This window comes from Heptranchias perlo, chromosome 1 (assembly GCF_035084215.1).
Source record: "Heptranchias perlo isolate sHepPer1 chromosome 1, sHepPer1.hap1, whole genome shotgun sequence".
Taxonomy (NCBI): domain Eukaryota; kingdom Metazoa; phylum Chordata; class Chondrichthyes; order Hexanchiformes; family Hexanchidae; genus Heptranchias; species Heptranchias perlo.
Window position 1 is genome coordinate 38,384,899 of NC_090325.1, and position 21,785 is coordinate 38,406,683.

General features: G+C 41.6%; 1 protein-coding gene and 1 long non-coding RNA gene across 2 annotated transcripts in view; both read right to left on the reverse strand.

Moving 5' to 3' along the window:
- Positions 1-21,785, reverse strand: part of fech (ferrochelatase) — a 98,491-nt gene that overhangs the window by 28,868 nt on the left and 47,838 nt on the right. The window lies entirely within an intron of this gene.
- Positions 742-12,329, reverse strand: LOC137321464 (uncharacterized). The gene is made up of 2 exons (XR_010962824.1): positions 12,229-12,329; positions 742-2,231 (listed from the first exon to the last, which is right to left on the reverse strand). It is a non-coding gene; the product is annotated as an uncharacterized lncRNA (long non-coding RNA).

Consider the following 21,785-nt stretch of genomic DNA (forward strand, 5'->3'; position numbering starts at 1 on the left):
GCACGGGTTTCCCAGGCTGCAGGAACCATGACAGGGAAAGGAGGTGAGACGGGCCAGATCCATGTGCCTTTATTGCTCTACTTGTGGGCCAGGACGAGCAGGAGTGCTTCCCCGCGGCTCATCAAGCTTACCTTTTAAACGCCCTGCGATCGGCCAACCACACCCCCCCCCCCACCCCACAATGTCTGACTTCCCCCACTCCCCCTATAATTGCCCTCCTCATACAAACTCCAAAGACCCCGATCTCTCCCCGATCCCCCCACACAAACCCTGAAGACCCCGACCTCTCCCGACCCCCACTACAAACCCCGAAGACCCCGATCTCTCCCCGACCCCCACTACAAACCCCGAAGACCCCGATCTCTCCCCGACCCCCACTACAAACCCCGAAGACCCCGATCTCTCCCCGACCCCCACTACAAACCCCGAAGACTCCGATCTCTCCCCGACCCCCACTACAAACCCCGAAGACCCCGATCTCTCCCCGACCCCCACTACAAACCCCGAAGACCCTGATAGCATCATAGCCAGCATCTAACTTTCACACACATGCACCTACCATCAGAGGTCATAGTGTTGTGATCTGGAGCAAGAACCCTAGCTCAGGGCACTCAGGAAAATAATAGTACCCCTACTGCCATCCGGCTAAGATCAGCTAACTCAGCACAGACCAGGGTTCAATGGTGGTCTGTATCATTCAGCCTCACACTGGATGGTGCTTCAAGCAATTAGGGGAGCTGCTTTTTGTTTTTTAACATCCATTTTATTTGATTTTTTTTTATTCGTTCATGGGATGTGGGCGTCGCTGGTGAGGCCGGCATTTATTGCCCATCCCTAATTGCCCTCGAGAAAGTGGTGGTGAGCCACCTTCTTGAACTGCTGCAGTCCGTGTGGTGACGGTTCTCCCACAGTGCTGTTAGGAAGGGAGTTCCAGGATTTTGACCCAGCGATGATGAAGGAATGGCGATATATTTCCAAGTCGGGATGGTGTGTGACTTGGAGGGGAACATGCAGGTGGTGTTGTTCCCATGTGCCTGCTGCTCTTGTCCTTCTAGGTGGTAGAGGTCGCGGGTTTGGGAGGTGCTGTCGAAGAAACCTTGGCGAGTTGCTGCAGTGCATCCTGTAGATGGTACACACTGCAGCCACTGTGCGCCGGTGGTGAAGGGAGTGAATTCTTAGGGTGGTGGATGGGGTGCCAATCAAGAGGGCTGCTTTATCTTGGATGGTGTCGAGCTTCTTGAGTGTTGTTGGAGCTGTACTCATCCAGGCAAGTGGAGAGTATTCCATCACACTCCTGACTTGTGCCTTGTAGATGGTGGAAAGGCTTTGGGGAGTCAGGAGGTGAGTCACTCGCCGCAGAATACCAAGCCTCTGACCTGCTCTCATAGCCACTGTATTTATATGGCTGGTCCAGTTAAGTTTCTGGTCAATGGTGACCCCCAGGATGTTGATGGTGGGGGATTCAGTGATGGTAATGCCGTTGAATGTCAAGGGGAGGTGGTTAGACTCTCTCTTGTTGGAGATGGTCATTGCCTGGCACTTATCCGGCGCGAATGTTACTTGCCACTTATGAGCCCAAGCCTGGATGTTATCCAGGTCTTGCTGCATGCAGGCTCGGACTGCTTCATTATCTGAGGGGTTGCGAATGGAACTGAACACTGTGCAATCATCAGCGAACATCCCCATTTCTGACTTTATGATGGAGGGAAGGTCATTGATGAAGCAGCTGAAGATGGTCGGACCTAGGACACTGCCCTGGGGAACTCCTGCAGCAATGTCCTGGGGCCGAGATGGCCTCCAACAACCACTACCATCTTCCTTTGTGCTAGGTATGACTCCAGCCACTGGAGAGTTTTCCCCCTGATTCCCATTGACTTCAATTTTACTAGGGCTTCTTGGTGCCACACTCGGTCAAATGCTGCCTTGATGTCAAGGGCAGTCACTCTCACCTCACCTCTGGAATTCAGCTCTTTTGTCCATGTTTGGACCAAGGCTGTAATGAGGTCTGGAGCCGAGTGGTGCTGGCGGAACCCAAACTGAGCATCGGTGAGCAGGTTATTGGTGAGTAAGTGCCGCTTGATAGCACTGTCGACGACACCTTCCATCACTTTGCTCTGTAACAATTTTCTGGTCTGGTCTAGATATTCTTTTGGTTACAGCATTACCAGTCTCACTTATAAGTCGATCCCACGTCCCTTATGATCAGGAGTTTACTTTTACTGTCCAGGTCACTGAAAAAGATCAAGAATCTTGAGTGAACAGAGTAGTAAATCCTGGATTTTACCTTGTTCTATAATATCTGAGACATCAAAGCATGCAAACTGTCCCTGTTAGCAGGCTTCTTTGAACCAGAACCTTTCCTCTATGACTCATTGGCCACATTGTTCTAGAAAAGACCTTTGTTCCTCTAGTTCGATCTTTCTTTACCAGCTGTAGCCAACAGCCCCTGCACCCAAGGCCGTGTGGTTTCTCTGTTTTATTCTTAGCTGCATAGCAATCTAGCAACCTGACTTCTGATCCTCTCTCTTTCCTGGAGTTGGCCAGTAGGGCTGCCAATTAATCAGATTGGTGCCCTCTGAGTGGGGCCCCAAGAAATGAACTCCTGCTACTCCTAAATAAATAGGGCCATCACAACAATATGTGTGGATGATTGATAAGTAAAACAAATTTCCATTGTCTCTAGCAATATGGGTAGATGGTTTGTGTGGATTCTATATCATCACTTAGCCCTGTCGCTCTGTAAATTTAATCCCTTGAAAGGTAAACTTATGCTATAATTAACATTTTGATGTAAAGTATAACAAGATCCTTCAATGGAGAAGTAGTCAGAAATCCAGAAATGTGACCATCCCTTACCTCCATCTAATGAATTTCACTTGTCTTGATACATTCCAAGACAAATAACAAGTGTCACTGAAATTCATTCATTTTGGTTTAAAAATATAATCCATTTTGATTTGACCCACACTTAAAAAGTAAGTACAGTTCCATGACCTAGATTTTCTGATCATGATACAGTGGCTGCCAGGCACAACTAAAGTGGAATGGGTCAGATAATTCTTTAAAAGCCATTGTATTGACTCCAAGCTCATCCACACTACCTCCGGCATTTCCCACCAGAAGTAACATTAGTTGCATAATATGTCCACCCAAACATGAGTATTATAGTAAGGCACAAATGATGGGTACACATCATACAGTGTATTTCCCATCTTTTCTACCTCAGCAAATGTAGGCAAATGGGGTTGCTTAAATACTAACTGGTCACAAGATCTATGCAGTCAGTTGCTACACTGCAGTAAGTGTCTGAGGCCTGCCACAGCCATTGTCCAGCTGCTCCCAGGCAGACTCATGGGTGGAGGCCGGGAAGCCCACCAAAATTATTTAAATGACACTGACCCCAGGGACTCGGGTGGGGTCAGGAGCACATCCTTGCAAATGTACTACTAATTGAGCCATAAAGGGGAGTCCTAACTCAGCTAGGTTTCGTCTCAATGGCCTCGTTACTTTAGAACTGGTCAAATCTGCCAATCCTGGACTAATTTACCCGTGTAGTTGAGTGTATTGGAATAAATATTCAATGATGTGACATCAAATCTTGATTTGAGGCCTTTATTATATGTTCAATCTCAAGTATATTAATCCAGTAGAAAGTTGACAGTGACCATTAAAAGTAATGGATGAGAAATCATGGGCCTACAAATTGGGCATCTCCCAAATTCCTGACCTGCATTGCTGGCATGCAAAGTCCTGCATCAGAAATGCTAAAAGTGAAAATGTATTAGTTAGTAAGTGCACTAAATTTTCATTTAAAAAATGAAACAATATCTAAAGGTTACAAATCTGTTTGCCTTTTTTACTCCACATTCCATGGGAAGTAACTGTTAGAGGTGGCTAGGACCATTTGAGATGCACAAAGAATTGATTCGAAGACAACTTAATTGAATTATTGGCAGAAAGATCAAGGTCATAATGCTGAGTGAAGGTGCATATTTTATGCAAGTGCTTTGCAGATATCCTGCACGCCTAAATGTCACAGATTTACTCATGAGGTGGCAGCTACTTTTGGAATGCTTTTTAATGCTGTTAAACATATCATACCCAAACAGCTAACAAAATAGGACAATACTCTGCACCAACCATTGCTCAGATATTGGAAAAGCCCATATTAAGAATACAAGAATTATTAGAAGCAGGGAAAATGACATTAACCTAGATTAACCTATATATCTTCTCATGGTCAATCCTTTCCCTCCAGAAATGCCTTTAATTGCATTTTCAACCCATATTCCATCCATTTATTCCATGTCTGCACTGCACTTTTGGTGAAAATGTTTCATCTGACTTTTGTTCTTACTCCTAACTTCTTAATTTGTTTGCTTTTGTCTCTTCGTATTTGAATCCTTCTTCACTGAATTTCGCTGGATTAAATTTGTCAGTTCTCTTCATAATTTTGTAAGCTTCTTTTGCAGAAAAATCATACCTAACATCTCAACTTCTACAATAACTTGCACTTATTTTTCCTTAGCTTTTCCTCATAATTTCTCACCATTGCCCACCTCTCCACTTCGTCAACAACAACAACAAATTGCATTTTTATAGCGCCTTTAACATAATAAAATGTTCCAAGGTGCTTCACAGGAGTGTTATCAAACAAAATTTGATACCGAGCCACATAAGAAGACATTAGGACAGGTGACCAAAAGCTTGGTCCAAGAGGTAGGTTTTAAGGAGCAGCCTAAAGGAGGAAAGAGAGGTAGGGGGCGGAGAGGTTTAGAGAGGGAATTCTAGAGTTTAGGGCCTAGGCAGCTGAAGGCATGGCCACCAATAGTGGAGCGATTAAAATCTGGTATATTATCTATAAAGGATTCCATTTGACCAAGGATGAGGTAATATGCAACAGAATCCAAGAGTGCAGAAAAATAATTACAACATTGGAGAGTGGAGAAGAGGAAGGACAAAGGATGCATACAGATATTATCAAATGGATTTCCTACATAATAAACACTTTCAGTAAATGCTTTACTAGACTGTTGAGTGCCTAATTATGTTGCACAGATCATTTTTCAAACAAGCTAAGTGAAAGGGTCCATTTTCAGTCTTGGGGCCATTAGATTTATCAACAGCTGTTACAACTCAGTGATTTGCACTGTAATGGTTCAACAGAAAGAGCTCCTGTGCTACCAAGCAAGACATAAAACTGATCAACAATTTCACACAACGATTTCATTCCAAGTAAAGCCTTAATTTCCCAAAATACAAAAACACAGAGTTGTTTAAAATAGAATGCATTTTTCTGATGATTTGTGCATTAAAGGTTTTTCAGCTGGATCATTTTTCATAAATGGGCTTCCAGACACTAAAATCAGTAATATTGCAGTACTGTTACTCAGCTGTTTTATTTTTTTCCTTAATTTTTGAAATTTTATTTTTAATGGTTGACATTGACATATGCATTTATGAAAGCAACTGCATATTTTCATAACATGATGCTTGCAGAAACACTACATGTTGCACTTACACTGGGAGCAGTGTGGATTTAAAGGTCAAAGCAGTTTGTTTGTTGTTGGTCTCCGAGGAATTAATTGGGTCTGGGATCAGCGAAGTCTTGCCTACTAGTGGTCCCGTTGGTTGGAAATCACTGCTCCTGATCTGCTTTTGCATTCTAGGAGTAAATTTAGATGAGGCGAAGGGTTCATGTCAAACAATTTGTCAGGAATGAGCTCCAGTTAGCTTGGTATTTCTCTAGTTCCACATGGTGACCAACCACCACTCATTCAAATTACAACCTATCCTGCATGTACTTCAATTACATGTTTGTTGTGGGAAGATCTGCACCACAGTGGGGAGATGCAATTAGTTCCAACCTGCATGTTGAAGGGGCCCTTAGTTTTCAATAAGTAGCTCTGGTAAGTTTTGGCTTAGCCTTCCATAATAATAAGGCTGATCATGATCCTTCTGAGTCACCATCTAGAATGTTTGAAAGGAGGGACATGACTGAGAAATTTAGAATAGTATGCCCTTCTTGCCACAAACATCCAGTATGGAGGGGGGAAATTTATGGAACTTCAATGGGGTGTGGCACATACAATGTATAATCTGGAGCTGGCCCTGGTGAAATTTGCTACAGATGGTCTTGTTGAGAGCTTGTCACCTTATCTCTTGCCATCCTTCCTCCATTAACCAGTGTCCTTGCTCTAGTTTCCAAACTCCCTTCAAGTTTCGCTCCAAATAAAGTCTTAATTTCCCAAAACGTGGATAAGGTTGAATGCCTTCTCCTGATGATTTGTGGAATAAAATTGTGCTGTGCAATATTACTATATTCTTAAGGTGCACAGGGTAACAATGAGTCTGTTGGGGTCTGTCAGGTATTGTAGGAATTGTTTCATACAGGATGGTTCATGCTGGAAGATTGTTGAGTTCTATAGATTGCGTCCCATCTGGAGGTAGCAGTATTGGTCATGCTGGGTGAGGTAAAACTTATTGGCTAAATGGTGTAATGGTATAAATTAGTTCTTGTGGAGCACTGGGCAAATCTGATCACTTTTTCATAGCAGGATTCCAATTCACTTGAGGTAAGTGCTCTTGGGAGCTTTGCATTGTGCCAGATCGGGGTCAGAGCTGACAGACCCAGGGGGATCTTCAGGGGTGTTCAGGCTTCCCTCCGGTTAGTGTTAATTGGGGTGCCTACTGGTCCTATCTCTCTTTCCTGACTGATCAATGAAGAAAGGTTGTGCAGGAAGGCTTGGTCATGGTGGGGGGGGAAGGTGCATGGAATTTGGTAGGAGGCCAGAGACTAGTCCATGATCGCTCAGATCTGCCTTCCCAGTAGTTAAGTTAAAATCCATGCTCTCTTCATCTGGCCTCAGAGGTTTATAATTTTGAGTGGAAGTTTGAACTATTTCATTCCAGCAAAGGTTTTTCTCCTACAATGTTTTGTCTTTTTTTCCCGACTCTCCTGATGGAGTTGGCTCTTGCTGGAATACAGTTAGAGGAAGCTACTCCTACAAATGGCTATTCTTCATGTTTGAGCTGCTGATGAGCTATTTAACCATGGAAGGCAATCTCATTCTCACCAACCTTTCACACATTATACACATAGCAATCAGGAACCCACCGCCAACTCTACCCCCACCCCATTCCAGAATACTGAAGAAAATTCTATCACTGCCCAATGCTGCCCTTGAGGAGATCAACTAACTCAATACTGAGCAGGAATCTGGGATCTTCTGGCCTGTATAACCAGCAGTGGACCTTTTTGTTCCAATTTCCACCCCTTACCACTCCTTTCCTGGTGGCAGTGCGAATGGCAGGATACAGTCCCATTGATAAGTAGCCATTCTTCACGTGGAGACATTAGCAATCTATTATTTTGGGAGCCATTAAAGCCAAGCCAAGCCAAGCCAGAACCTGCCCTCAGCCATTGCTCACACTCCGTGGTGGTGTCCAGTATGAGCAGACGTCCCAAGACAAATTGTAGCACTCTTCTACTTTGCAACTTGAGATCAAATACGCCTGAGACGTATTAACACAGAGTCAGGACAAGCCCATAAAATGGCATTTTTAAAAAAGAAAATAATTTATGAAGTAGAAATGCATTACCCTGTAGATAGAAAGATTGACTTCATTGAGCCTGGTAAGTGGGGAACATCATGCAGGAGATTTCATTTTTTGAGGCAATAGAGAAGGTTTGAGTTGTTTAAATTATTGCAATGATTCATTTATTGAGGGTATCAATTGAGAAGGTTCCTGGTTGGTTGGTTCAGAATGTTACCGACTTATCCTAAAATTTGGAAATTGGAAAAGGAAACGTGCAATGGGAATTTATCAATCTGCCCAAATTTGGGATTTTAAGGGTTAACGATGTGTCCTGTAGGTGCTTCACCGAGTGAAGTTTGTGTCATTGTTGTTTAAATTCAGTAGCATTCATAGTGAAAGGAACAGCTGCAATCTGTTCACAGTAACACAGCGATGACATAATGAGAAGATGTCCACAGCACATTTAAACAAACGCGACATTTGGGAATGCACTAACTCAATTCTCTCTACCATGACAAATAGGAACATAAAAGGGAAATAAATAAAGGTATAATCACATTGCAATAAAATACTTGTGGGACCACATTTCACCAACCGAGCAGAGTTGCTAAAGAACTACCTTTAAAATACACAATAATGTACTTGAGTGTATTATTCCTGATGTGTCCATTAATTATTTCTTCCTAATTGCCATTTAACCCATTAAAGCTTGGTGTGCCACTTCAGTCACTGTGGCAGAAGCTATCTAAAAATAACTCAGTAGAGGAGAGCTGAATCTATTGGCTATTGCTCTTTGAACGCTCTTTAAATCTGATAAATGACATTTGATAATAGTCAAGTGGCAAAATGATAACGATTTTTCTCAAACCTCGTCAACAGCTAACCAGGCTAACAAAATTTTAACTCTCTCCTTCGTCAACGAGTGCACGGAATTACAAATTTCATATGTTTAAAATTTGCCCTACCTCAATCTTCACAGATGTGCCCCCATACTACAATGGAGCAAAAGAGCATTGGCCATGTAAACCTAGCCTTCTGAAACACAGTGTGATGAAGTGTGATGAAACATCTACTCCCCAAGTAATAGTAAACAATTTTACAACACCAAGTTATAGTCCAACGATTTTATTTTTAATCCCACAAGCTTTCGGGGGCTTTCCCCTTCCTCAGGCGGTGTGGATTTCCACACCGCCTGAGGAAGGGGAAAGCCCCCGAAAGCTTGTGGGATTAAAAATAAAATCGTTGGACTATAACTTGGTGTTGTAAAATTGTTTACAATTGTTAACCCCAGTCCATCACTGGCATCTCCACATCATCCCAAGTAATAGGGCATTAGCACCATGCGGAGAGGACGGTGGCAGCCACCTGGGCTCCAAAATAAGTGGTTATAGGTGTCTCTAATTCGACAAACAAACAAGGGAGTTATAGAAACCAAAGGTTTTGGATTAGGGACAGACAGTCAGAATAGAGACATAGGCCTGTGACAAGTTTGAAGTAAGTGTATTTTGGTTGATGAATCTAACAATAAAAGTGCACAAGAGCAATGAACTACCTTCGGTTGACTTAACTGAACTGGTATGAAGAACACAATGGGGTGATACAAGTGCTGGCCATCCTGAGACACTTGATCACAATAGGTAAAGAACGTACAATGATGTTCTGCCAAAAACTGAAAACACTGATGGAGGATTCCTTAAGGCCCCCTCAACTTTAAAATTTCTGAAGCAGCTAATGCAGCCTGCAAGACTAATTATCAGACCCAGAGGGCAACCCTGCCCTTCCCATGATAGCAGCAGCAAACTCTCAGAGCAAGAGCAAAGCAGGGTCAGGACATCCCCACTGATGACCCATAAAAAGCCCAATACACACCCACAAAAGTCACGATAACGCTCCTGCTGAAACAGGACTAACACCTCCCAAACTACCCAACCAAATGAAAAGGCAATCACCCAAGAGTCTATGCCACTTTCCTTTCCCCAGTCAATAACTGCAACACAATGAACCTCGACTCCACTCTGACCAGAGCAGTACCAGGTAAGAAAGAGACCAGGGTCCAAAAGAGATACGGCACCAAAAGAAGCTCAGTAACAAAAAAACAGCAGCTAAAAGTTCAGGGTGTAAAATAGAAACCATGAAAGGGTGAATGAGGGAAAGGGAGAGAAACATTCAATATACCATAAGGGCAAAAGTTTGCTCCCCTAGTGACTCAGCAAATTGCTCCAATGAGTATCTGAGGATTATATAGTGGTAGATCCCAGCTTTGTTCACTGTTTTGTGCTGAGTTGGCTAATCTCAGCTTGTGTGAAAGCAGGGGTGCTACAATTGGCTTCACCCTACCTGGGAAAAGAGGGGGTAAGAACAACCAGAGTGCCTACGCTTGATCACTATCCAGTGACCATTGCTGCCTGGAAGTGTGCAGGTGAGGATATTGCTTCCCAACAATGACATCCAACTCTAATGCTAGGAGTAGCTGAGAAATAGGGCTTACTTTCCCTGTGGTGAAACTGGGAAACCTTTGCCCACAGCCTTCAGATGGAACTAAACCCTCCTGGGCATCAATAGAGATCGAGCAGATATATCGTGATGGCCTGAATGGTCACCTACCATAGGAACAGTTTTACTCGATTAGGAATTCATAAACACCCCCAGTACTTGCCATCCGTAGAGAGGAATCTGATCCTCCACCTAAATGTCCATTATTCATGTGTCATCTTAAGAACATAAGAAATAGGAGCAGGAGTAGGCCATCCGGCCCCTCGAGCCTGCTCCGCCATTCAACAAGATCATGGCTGATCTTCTACCTCAACGCCATTTTCCTGCACCATCCCCATATCCCTTGATGCCTTTAATATCTAGAAATCTATCAATCTCTGTTTGAATGTACTCAATGACTGAACTTCCACAGCCCTCTGGGGTAGAGAATTCCAAAGATTCACCACCTTCTGAGTGAAGAAATTTCTCCTCATCTCAGTCATAAATGGCCTACCCCTTATTCTGAGACTTTGACCCCTGGTTCTAGACTCCCCAGCCAGGGGAAACATCCTCCTTTCATCTACCCTGTTGTGCCTGTAAGAATTTTGTATGTTTCAATGAGATCACCTCTCATTCTTCTAAACTCTAGAGAATACAGACCTAGTCTACTCAATCTCTCCTCATACGACAGTCCCGCCAACCCAGGAATCAGTCTGGTGAACCTTCGTTACACTCCCTCTATGGCAAGTATATCCTTTCTTAGGTAAGGAGACCAAAATTGTACACAATACTCCAGGTGCGGTCTCACCAAGGCCCTATCTAATTGCAGTAAAACATCTTTACTCGTGTACTCAAATCCTTTTGTAATAAAGGCCAACATACCATTTGCCTTCCTAATTGCTTGCTGCACCTGCATGTTTGCTTTCAGTGACTCATGTACAAGGACACCCAGGTCCCTTTGAACATCAACATTTCCCAATCTCTCACCATTTAAAAAATACTTTGCATTTCTGTTTTTCCTACTCTTGTCTTCCTGTCTTACTCATAACTGTTCTTGAATGCTCATCTACAAAAGTGTTTAACAAGACATTGAAGACATCATTAGGGTGAAATGTTTGGTACATCGGCTGTGGTTCAATAGGTAAAGAACCCAGCTGACTTTTTTAAAAAAATCATGAACTATGAAGGGTGCTGTTTCAGGTCACAAATGCCTAATCTTGGAAAGACATGATTGATCACTTTATTCTTTCCCCCAGGTCATGCCATATGCATGCTCAGTCAGTTGCCCAGTGGATAGGAATCATCCAAGCACATAAAAAATTGTAATATATTGGTCTCATCCATCATCCAATTTGATCTCACTCGTCCAGAATACTATATTCCAGCATCTAGCTGTTTCTTAAAAGGAGTCTAAAGTTTTGACTTCAGCCACCCTTCCCAGCAATCCATTCCAGCTGTTGATTGTCCTTTGTGTAAATAAATTGCTTACAGTCCAAAAAAGGAAGGAGGCTTTGCTGGATGTAGTTCTAGGAAATGAAGTGAGGCAAGTAGATAACATAAGGGTAGCAGAAGATCTTGGAAACAGCAATCATAACATAATTAAATTCAAAATAAAATCTGAAAAGGAGAGGGACCAACGATAAAGTTACTTGACTGGAGGAAAGAAGTCAATTTCAATAAGCTAAAAACAGAACTGGCCATGATAAATTGGAAAGAAAAAATGATAGATAAGATAGTGCACAAACAATATGAAATATTTAAATGGGAAATATTTAGAGTACAGACTAGATATATTCCCACAAGTAATAAAGGGGTGCAAGAAAAGCTGGAGTTCATTGGAAGAGAAGAGAAATTAAAATTAAAATGAGATTTAAAGAGGCATATGGCAAATCTAGGGCTAATAAAAGAAAATCAAGCAGAGTAGAAAAATATAGAAAGGAAGCAAAAAAGATATGAAAGGTAAAAGACAGTCTAAAGAAATACCGGCAAATAAAATAAAGGGAAATAACAAGGATTTGATAAACATATAAAAAGTAAACTAGTTAAAGGGGTAGGGTCAATTAGAGGTGAAAAAGAAAATCCAATGGCAAATGAAGGAATAATAGTCTTAGTTAGTTATAATCATGTGAATTCAATCAATGATAGTAAGACAATACACTGACAAGCAAAGTGCCACTTATTCATAGTTGAATCCTCCAAATAAGGTAAAGTACTTACAAACCAAGCAGGGAAATTATACCAATCGAGCACGCAATTATTTAGCTCAACCTTGAGCTCAAATCCATATCGTTGGTTTATATACCTTTCTTGACTACCAATCACTAATCTAAATGCCCTTATAAGGCATGAAACTACCTCACTATACTACAATATATATATGTGACCAATGGGTAAAGTTGTGCTATTGATTGACATGGGTGAAGATGACTTCATCTTCCACAATAATGTTTTCCTACACTTTACCATACTTCTCATCTCTCCTTATACAAGGTCGCCAAACCAGCTTAATTTAAGTCCCACCCTGTACCATGTATGTGCAAGAAAAGCTGGGTTATGATAAGCATGCGGGTGTTTATCTGTCTTGGAACGCCTGCTTTAGCTTTCTAGTAGAAAAGGCAAATGCATAAAATTCTGCTGTCTTAAACTACATATTAACCCTTTTCTAAAGCCTAAATCTAGGCTACTCCTCTTTAATTTTTAATGTACGATTAACTTTCAAACATTATTAGTGAAGTCACAAAAAATGTTCCCAATTTCTAATAGTGCTACCTTAATTGACAGACAAGTATAATTATACAAATAGAAGGGTTCTAAAATTGAAGAACCTGCATCCTTAGGAAATGCACACCTGATAAAACAAACAAAAACCATTAGTTAATTAACTACATTATCACTATTGTTACCTTCCATGTTTCTGTAAAGCTGAGTAGCACAATCCTGTTGAAGATAGAATTTTAGTTTGCTTGTACGAACATTGACGGACAGGAAAGGACCCTCTGGTCCATCCAGCCTGTCTCACACAATTATGATGCCTCCTCACACCATGTGATCTCCACGGAGAGGCGAAAAAACAGATACAAACCCAGGCCAATTTGGAGGAAAAAATCTGGGAAATTCCTCTTGAACCCTCTCAGGCGATCGAAACTAGAACATGGAGATCACTCCGACATTGATAATTCTATGCAGTTCCTACATTTTGATTGAGGTGATCTCCGGCCCAGCCAGAAACAGGTCCAGCTTTCACTTGAAGGAATTCAACGAATCGGCGTCCATCACACGAGCCGGCAACTTGTTTCAGTGGTCCACTATTCTCTGAGAAAGAGCCACCTTCTGAGATCTAACCTAGAACCGGCCTTATAGAACATAAAATTGTGACCCCGGTCCTCCCATACCTATTTAATTAGAACAAACTGTCTACTTGAACATTATCTATTTCCTTCATCGACTTCGATCAACTCACCCCTAAGACTACGCTTCTCTAATATATAGAGTCTCAGCTCTTTTAGCTTATCTTGATAACGAAGATGCTTCAAACTGGGAATTAATCTAGTGATCCTCCTCTGCACCCTTTTCAAAGCCTCAATATCATCTGCCATGTGAGGAGACCACAATATTCTAACTGAGGCCTGGCCAAGGTCTTGTATAAGGAGAAAATAATACGATGTGTCTTATAGTCAATTGTCCTGTAAATACACCCCAACACCCTGTTTGCTCCAGCTATCGCTTCATGGCATTGCTCAAGAACCTTTAGAGATCTATGCACTAGAAAGCCCAGACCTCTTCCTTTCTTCACCTATTTTAATGCTTTTCCCTGAAGGATGTATGTTTGTTCAGCATGTTCAGGGTGAGTGGAGAATATATGTTTTGTAATGCACAAGACATTACAATTGTATGGGACACACTGGATGGACCAGTAGGTCTTTTCCTGCCTGTCATATTTTGTATGTTCATATGCCCGCATGCAGCAAGACCTGGACAACATCTGGGCTTGGGCTGATAAGTGGCAAGTAACATTTGCACCACAATGACCATCTCCAAGGAAAGAGCGCCTAATCACCTTCCCTTGATGTTCAATGGCATTACCATCTCCGAATCCCCCATCAACATCCCTGGGTCACCATTGACTAGAAACTCAACTGGACCTGCCACACAAATGCCGTGGCTACTAGAGCAGGTCAGAGGCTAGGTACGTTACGACGAGTGGCTCACCTTCTGAATCCCCAAAACCTCTCTACCATCTACAAGGAACAAGTCAGGAGCGTAATGGAATACTCTTCACTTGACTGGATGAGTGCAGCTTCAACACTCATGAAGTTCGACACCATCCAGGACAAACAGTCTGCTAGATCAGCACCCCATCCACCAGTTTAAACATCCACTCCCTCCACCACTGTTGTACCATGGCTACAGTGTGTACAATGAACAGGGTGTATTGCAGCAAGTCGCCAAGGCTTCTTCGGCAGCACCTTGAAAACCTGTGACTTCCACCACCTAGGACAAGAGCAGCAGGAGCATGGGAACACCATCCCGACTTGGACATATATCGCGGTTCTTTCATTGTCACTGGGTCAAAATCTTGAAACTTCCTACCTAATGGCATTGTGGGAGTACCTTCTCCACAAAGAATGCAGTGGTTCAAGAAGGCCCTTCTCAAGGGCGACAAGAATGGGCAATAATTGCCAGCTTTGCCAGTGATGGCCATATCCCAAGGATGAATAATAAAATATAAGTTCTTATGGTACTCCCACAATGGTGTTAGGTAGGGAATTCCAGGAGATTGTCGCAGTGACAACGAAGTAACTTTGACACATATCTAATTCAGGATAATGTGTGATTTGGAGGTATTTGTGGTCCCACAACATTGCTGCTCTTGTGCTTAATGGTAACAGATTGCAGGGGAGGGAGGTGCTGTCGAAGTAACCTTGGTGAGATACTGCAGTGCTTCCTATAGATAATATATAGTGCACCAGTAAAGGTGATGTGGCAGTTTTATAAACTCTGACAATGTCGCTCTCCCTTAATGTCAGATGGATTATGTCCTTAACTCCTTTGAGGTTAGCAATTGATGATGGCTCACACCCAAATTATTAACCGATCTTTCCATTTCAGATACTGATCAACCTGCTGTGTGCTTCCAGCCTTTCCTACACCCCCTCCCCCAAAGTCTATAAAAATAAGTTAGGCATACAAGTGCAATTTTGAAAACCCGAAGTACTTTTTCATTACTATCATACAACCATTAGTTTTTTTTTTAAGAAACTTTATAAGAACATAAGAAATAGGAGCAGGAGTAGGCCAATCGGCCCCTCGAGCCTGCTCCGCCATTCAATAAGATCATAGCTGATCTGATCCTAACCTCCAAATTTAAATTCATGTCCAATTTCCTGCCCGCTCCCCGTAACCCCTAATTCCCTTTACTTCTTGGAAACTGTCGATTTCTGTTTTAAATTTATTTAATGATGTAGCTTCCACAGCTTCCTGGGGCAGCAAATTCCACAGACCTACTACCCTCTGAGTGAAGAAGTTTCTCCTCATCTCAGTTTTGAAAGAGCAGCCCCTTATTCTAAGATTATGCCCCCTAGTTCTAGTTTCACCCATCCTTGGGAACATCCTTACCGCAACCACCCGATCAAGCCCCTTCACAATCTTATATGTTTCAATAAGATCGCCTCTCATTCTTCTGAACTCCAATGAGTAGAGTCCCAATCTACTCAACCTCTCCTCATACGTCCACCTCCTCATCCCCAGGATTAACCGAGTGAACCTTCTTTGTACTGCCTCGAGAGCAAGTATGTCTTTTCTTAAGTATGGACACCAAAACTGTATGCAGTATTCCAGGTGCGGTCTCACCAATATCTTATATAACTGCAGCAATACCTCCCTGTTTTTATATTCTATCCCCCTAGCAATAAAAGCCAACATTCCGTTGGCCTTCTTGATCACCTGCTGCACCTGCATACTAACTTTTTGATCTTCTTGCACTAGGACCCCCAGATCCCTTTGTACTGCAGTACTTTCCAGTTTCTCGCCATTAAGATAATAACTTGCTCTCTGATTTTTCCTGCCAAAGTGCATAACCTCACATTTTCCAATATTATATATTGCTTCATCACATTTTCATACACTTCACAATCAAATTATTTTCAACTTGCAGTCAGTTATGTACGAGGTCCCAAAAACATCAAATAGAAAGACTGGTATTTATATAGGGCCTTTCATGATCTCAGGATGCCCCAAAGCCCTTTACAGCCAATGAAGTACTTTTGAAGTGTAGTCACTGTTGTAGGAAAAGCAGCAGCCAATTTGCGCACAGGAAGGTCCCACAATCAGTAATGACAGGATCATCAGATAATCGTTTTTTTTTAAACTGATGTTGGTTGAGGGATAAACATCAGCCTGGACACCATGGAGAACGCCCCTGCTCTTCTTCAAATAATGCCATGGGATCTTTTATGTCCACCTGAGAAGGTAGATGGGGCTTCGATTTAACAACTCAGCCAAAAGGCAGCCTATCCTCATTACTGCAACTGTGACAGCTTAGATTATGTGCTGAGGTCCTGGAATGTGGCTTGAACCCTCAATGCTTTGACTCAGAAGTGAGAGTACTACCAACTGAGACAAGCTGACAGTTCGACCTTATTTCCAGGATAAAAGGTGCTAAAGGCGGCTTATTTTGGTACTACCAACGTATAACCTTTTTTTAAAAAAGGTTTTTCCACTAAATACTCAACTGCCACAAACTTGTTCTGAAATGAACCAATAGTGCTCCTGTGTACTATTTTGACAATGAAAAAAATAACCTTTTATTGAGTAGGTGACATTCTTTCCCACAAGCACTCAGTGTTACACAAAATTCAGGCGAAAGAATGGTGATTACTTGCAGCATTATATCATTCAATGTTTTTGCTATCTATGTATTGATAGTCAGCAGAAGGGTTGGGGGGGGGGGGGGGAGGGAGGGGTGGCAGAACCCAAGGAAATTAAATTAAGTCTTTAATACTGTACACACTCTATCTTTAACTACAAAATATAAATAAATAGTTAAATAAATAAATAAATACCAATTAATTTAAAATCAAGCTAAAATCCATCAACTAAATATAATCTAGACCTTAAGTGTTTCTATTAGCTCTGGATTAAATTAATACTAACTAATAAATAAACTAATGAACAAATAAATAAATAACAACTAGATGTGGCCATGCAGGTTCTGTGTCAGAGCTGTGGTATGTGGGAGTCTGTGGACAGTGAGGCTGTCCCAGATTGCCACATCTGCTGTAAATGTCTCTGGCTTGAGACACTCTGATTCAGAGTTATTGAGCTGGAGTGCGAGTTAGAGACACTCCGACACATAGTTCAGCTGAGTAATGGGAACCAAGGGGAGGTACAGATAGCAAAGGAGGTCCTGCAGACACTGGTCCTGTCAAACAGGTACAATGTACTTGCTACCTGTGAGGATAAGGATGTAGGTCGCGGGGTGGACAGCCAGAATGCTAACCATGGCACCATGAAGCAGGAGGCAGTCTGGAAGGGGAGGAGGGGGTGGGGTGGGGAAGCGAAGCAGAATAGAAAGGTTGTACTCAGAGGATTCGATAATTAGGGGGCTAGATAATGCAGTCGCAACTGAGAGTCCAGGAGGGGGGGTTGCCTACCTGGTGCATGGGTAAAGGATATCCCGGAGCAACTGGAGAGGAACTTGGAAAGGGAGGGGAAGATCCAGTTGTCGTGGTCTATGTTAGAACCAAGGACATAGGGAAGAAAAGGGAGGAGGTCCTGCTAAGGGAATATCAGAAGTTAGGAATTAAATTAAAAATCAGGACCTTATGGGTGGTAATCTCAGGATTACTACCCGAGCCATGTGTTAATTGGCACAGGGATAGACAGATCAGGAAGTTGAATGTATGGCTGAAAGAATAGTGTGGGAAGGAGCGGTTCCATTTCATGGGACACTGGCACCAGTACTGGGACAGGAAGGAGCTGTACTGCTGGGACAGGCTCCACCTGAACTGGAATGGAACCAGTGTCCTGGTGGAAAGGATAAATAAGCCTGTTGATAAGACTTTAAACTAGTAAGACTGAGGGAGGATAACATAAGTCTGAAGAAAAAAGAAATAGGAAATGAGGGTAAAGGTCAGACCAAGATAAGAAATAAGGATAACATAAACACAGCTATAGAACGCAAGTCCAAAATGACTGTTAAAAATAAAGTGAGGTGAACAATTACTAAAAACAATTAAATTGCCTGTACAGCAATGTGCACAGCATCCAAAACAAAACGGGGGAACTGAAGGCAATAATTCATAATGACGAGCCAGATGTGGTAGGAATAACTGAAACATGGCTACTTAAGGAACAGGACTGGCAGTTAAATATTGCAGGATGTAAAGTATTTAGAAAGGATAGGGAAGGAAGAAGGTGCGTGTGTGCGTGCGTATGTGGGTGGGGTGGGGGTGTTGGGATAGTTGTACTAATTAGAGACAACATAATGGCAATAGAAAGAAGGCACATTAAGTAACATTAAGATAGAAACAGAATCCATATGGATTGAGACAAAGGATAAGAAGGAATCGATCATGTTAATAGGTATATTCTACCGACCACCTAATAGTGGAAGGGAAGTGGAGGATGAAATATGTAGACAAATCTATGAAATGAGTAAAAAGCATCGAATAATAATCATGGGAGATTTCAACTACCCCCAAATAAACTGTCAAGAAGAGCTAGGGAAAGGAGAAAATGGAATGGAGTTTTTACAGTGTGTATAGGACTCCTTTCTTCCCCAGTATGTGAGAAGCCCAATAAGAGAGGGATCACTGCTGGATCTAATAATGGGAAATGAACTAGGGCAAATAAGAGAACTAAGCGTAGGGGAATATCTAGGCAATAGCGATCACAACATAAGGTTTAAAATAATGATTGAGAAAGACATAAGAAAGACAAAGACCAAAGTAATAGATTGGAAAAAAGTTAATTTTGAGAGGATGAGAGTGGAACTAGGGAAGGTAAACTGGAAAAGAATTTTGACAAAGAGATAGAACAGCAGTGGGAAATATTTAAAATGGTGATCAATAGAGTTCAGGAGGAATATATTCCTCTAAAAAACAAGAACAAACTAGCCAATAATGAAACACAATGGATGAATAGAGATAAGGGTAAAATTGAAATGAAGGAAAAAGGCATACTCTAAGCACATAGACAGTAAAAGAGAGGATGACAAAAAGGGAATACAAAGAGATTAATAGAGAAGTAAAAAAAACTAGAAAAGCAAAGAGGAACTATGAGGTTAAATTATCAAGGAATATAAAAAGAAATAAAGTATTCTACAGACACATCAATAAAAGAAAAATCAGAATAGGGAAAGGGCCACTAAAGGGATGCACAAGATAAACTCACAGTGAATGACAGCGAAATGGCAGAAATATTGAATGGTTACTTTGCTTTAGTATTTACCAAGGAGATTAAGAAGGTGGGCATGGCATTAGAAGAAGAGATCAAAAAGACATAAAAACATTTAAGATAGAAAGGGGGGAGATAATTGATAAACTAATCAAACTTAGAGAGGCTAAAACTCCTGCTCCAGATGGATTGCATCCACAAATATTAAAATAAGTTAGGGAGGAGATAGCAGAGGCACTATTACATATATATAAAAATTCATTAGAAAAGGGAATAGTGCCAGAGAGCTGACAGCTAATGCGATTCCTATATTTAAAAAGGGAGATAGAACCAGTCTAGGGAAGTATAGACCAGTTAGCTTAACATCAGTGGTGGGAAAGATAATGGAATCTTTACTCAAAGATGTAATAGAAAAACATCTAGAAAACAAAAAAATAATAGTCGTCAGCACGGATTTCAGAAGGGAACGTCATGCTTGACCAACCATATTGAATTCTTTGAAGAAGTAACAGAAAGAGTAGCCAAGGGTAATGCAGTAGATGTAATGTATTTGGATTTACAAAAGGCCTTTGATAAGGTATCGCATTGTAGACTCATAACTAAGGTCAGAGCATGTGGAGTCAGGGGACCCGAAGCAGACTGGATAGCAAGTTGGCTACAAAACAGAAAAGAGAAAGTAGCAGTTAAGGGTACGTACTGAGACTGGCAAAAGGTGGGAAGTGGTGTTCCACAGGGATTGGTGTTGGGACCACTGTTGTTCACAATTTACATTAACGATTTAGATTCCAGAATTGGAAGTACAATTTCAAAATTTGCATGACTCCAAATTGGAGGGTGTAGTTAATATAAAGGATGACTGCATCAAAATGCAAGAGGACATTAATAAACTTGCAGAACGGGCACGTAATTGGCAAATGAATTTCAGTATAGATAAGTGTGAGGTGGTGCATTTTGGTAGGAAGAATAAGGAGGCCACATACTACTTGGATAATAAGAGTCTAAATGGGAGAGAGGAGCAAAGGGATCCAGGGGTACAGATACACAAATCACTAAAAGTGGCGATGCAGGTTATTAAGTCCATAAAAAAGGCAAATCAAGCACTGGGGTTCATTTCTAGAGGAATAGAATTGAAAAGCAAAGAAGTTATGTTAAACTTTTTCAGAACCTTGGTTAGACCACACTTGGGAGTACTGTGTACAATTCTGGTCTCCGTATTATAGAACGGATATAGATTCATTGGATAGGGCGCAAAAAAGATTCAAAGGATGATACCAGAACTGAGAGGATATACTTAACAGAAAAGGCTGAGCAGGCTGGGGCTCTTCGCTAGAAAAGAGAAGGCTTAAGGGTAACCTGATTGAGGTCTTTAAGATAATGAAAGGGTTTGATAGGGTAGACGTAGGGAAAATGTTTCCACTTGTGGGGGAGTCCAAAACTAGAGGTCATAAATATAAAATAGTCACTAATAAATCCAATAGGGAATTCAGGAGAAACTTCTTCATCCAAAGGGTGGTAAGAATGTGGAACGCGCTACCACAAGTAGTAGTTGAGGCAAATGTTGTGGGAGAACCTTCACCACACGGACTGCAGCGGTTCAAGAGGCGGTTCACCACCACCTTCTGAAGGGCAATTAGGGATGGGCAATAAATGCTGGCCTCGCCAGCGACGCCCACATCCCATGAACGAATAAAAAAATATAGCATAAATGCATTTAAGGGGAAACTAGATAAGCACATGGGGGAGAAAGGAATAGACGGGTATGCTGATAGGGTTAGATGAAGTTGGGAGGGAGGAGGCTCTTGTGGATCATAAATGCCGGCATTGAGCAGTTGGGCCGAATGGCCGGTTTCTGTGCAGTAATTTTGATGTAACTTGTTAGATACACCATTCTCATTAAAAACAAGGGTTTCAGATAAAACATTTATTACAATGATATTTAACTATGTTTCCATCACTTCATGTTATGGTTTAATACCTTTTCTCCATTTTGTTCCTTCCATTTTCAATTTCTAATTCCACATAAATAATCACTACCAGTGATAGAGATATACCAGAATTTTACTTTTTAAGTTCATATTAACAAATTTGTATTTTGAGATCAAATACCATCTATGGCAACACAGCACAAGAGCTTTGATATATAAGGCATTATATTCATGTGGTTATTTTAAAGACTATGTTGCAGACTGTCCAGTAGTTGCTACATGAAGGATAATCTTGGATACAACTATGTAAAGTACAAGATATTTATTCAAAATGAAAGGTTCTAATGCAATAGGAATGAGCTTAGAATGGCTTTCAATCATCTACACCAACTGAATTATCATCCGGTGACTCACTTAAGCCATAACTTGTTACTGTTCATAAGACTGTAAATT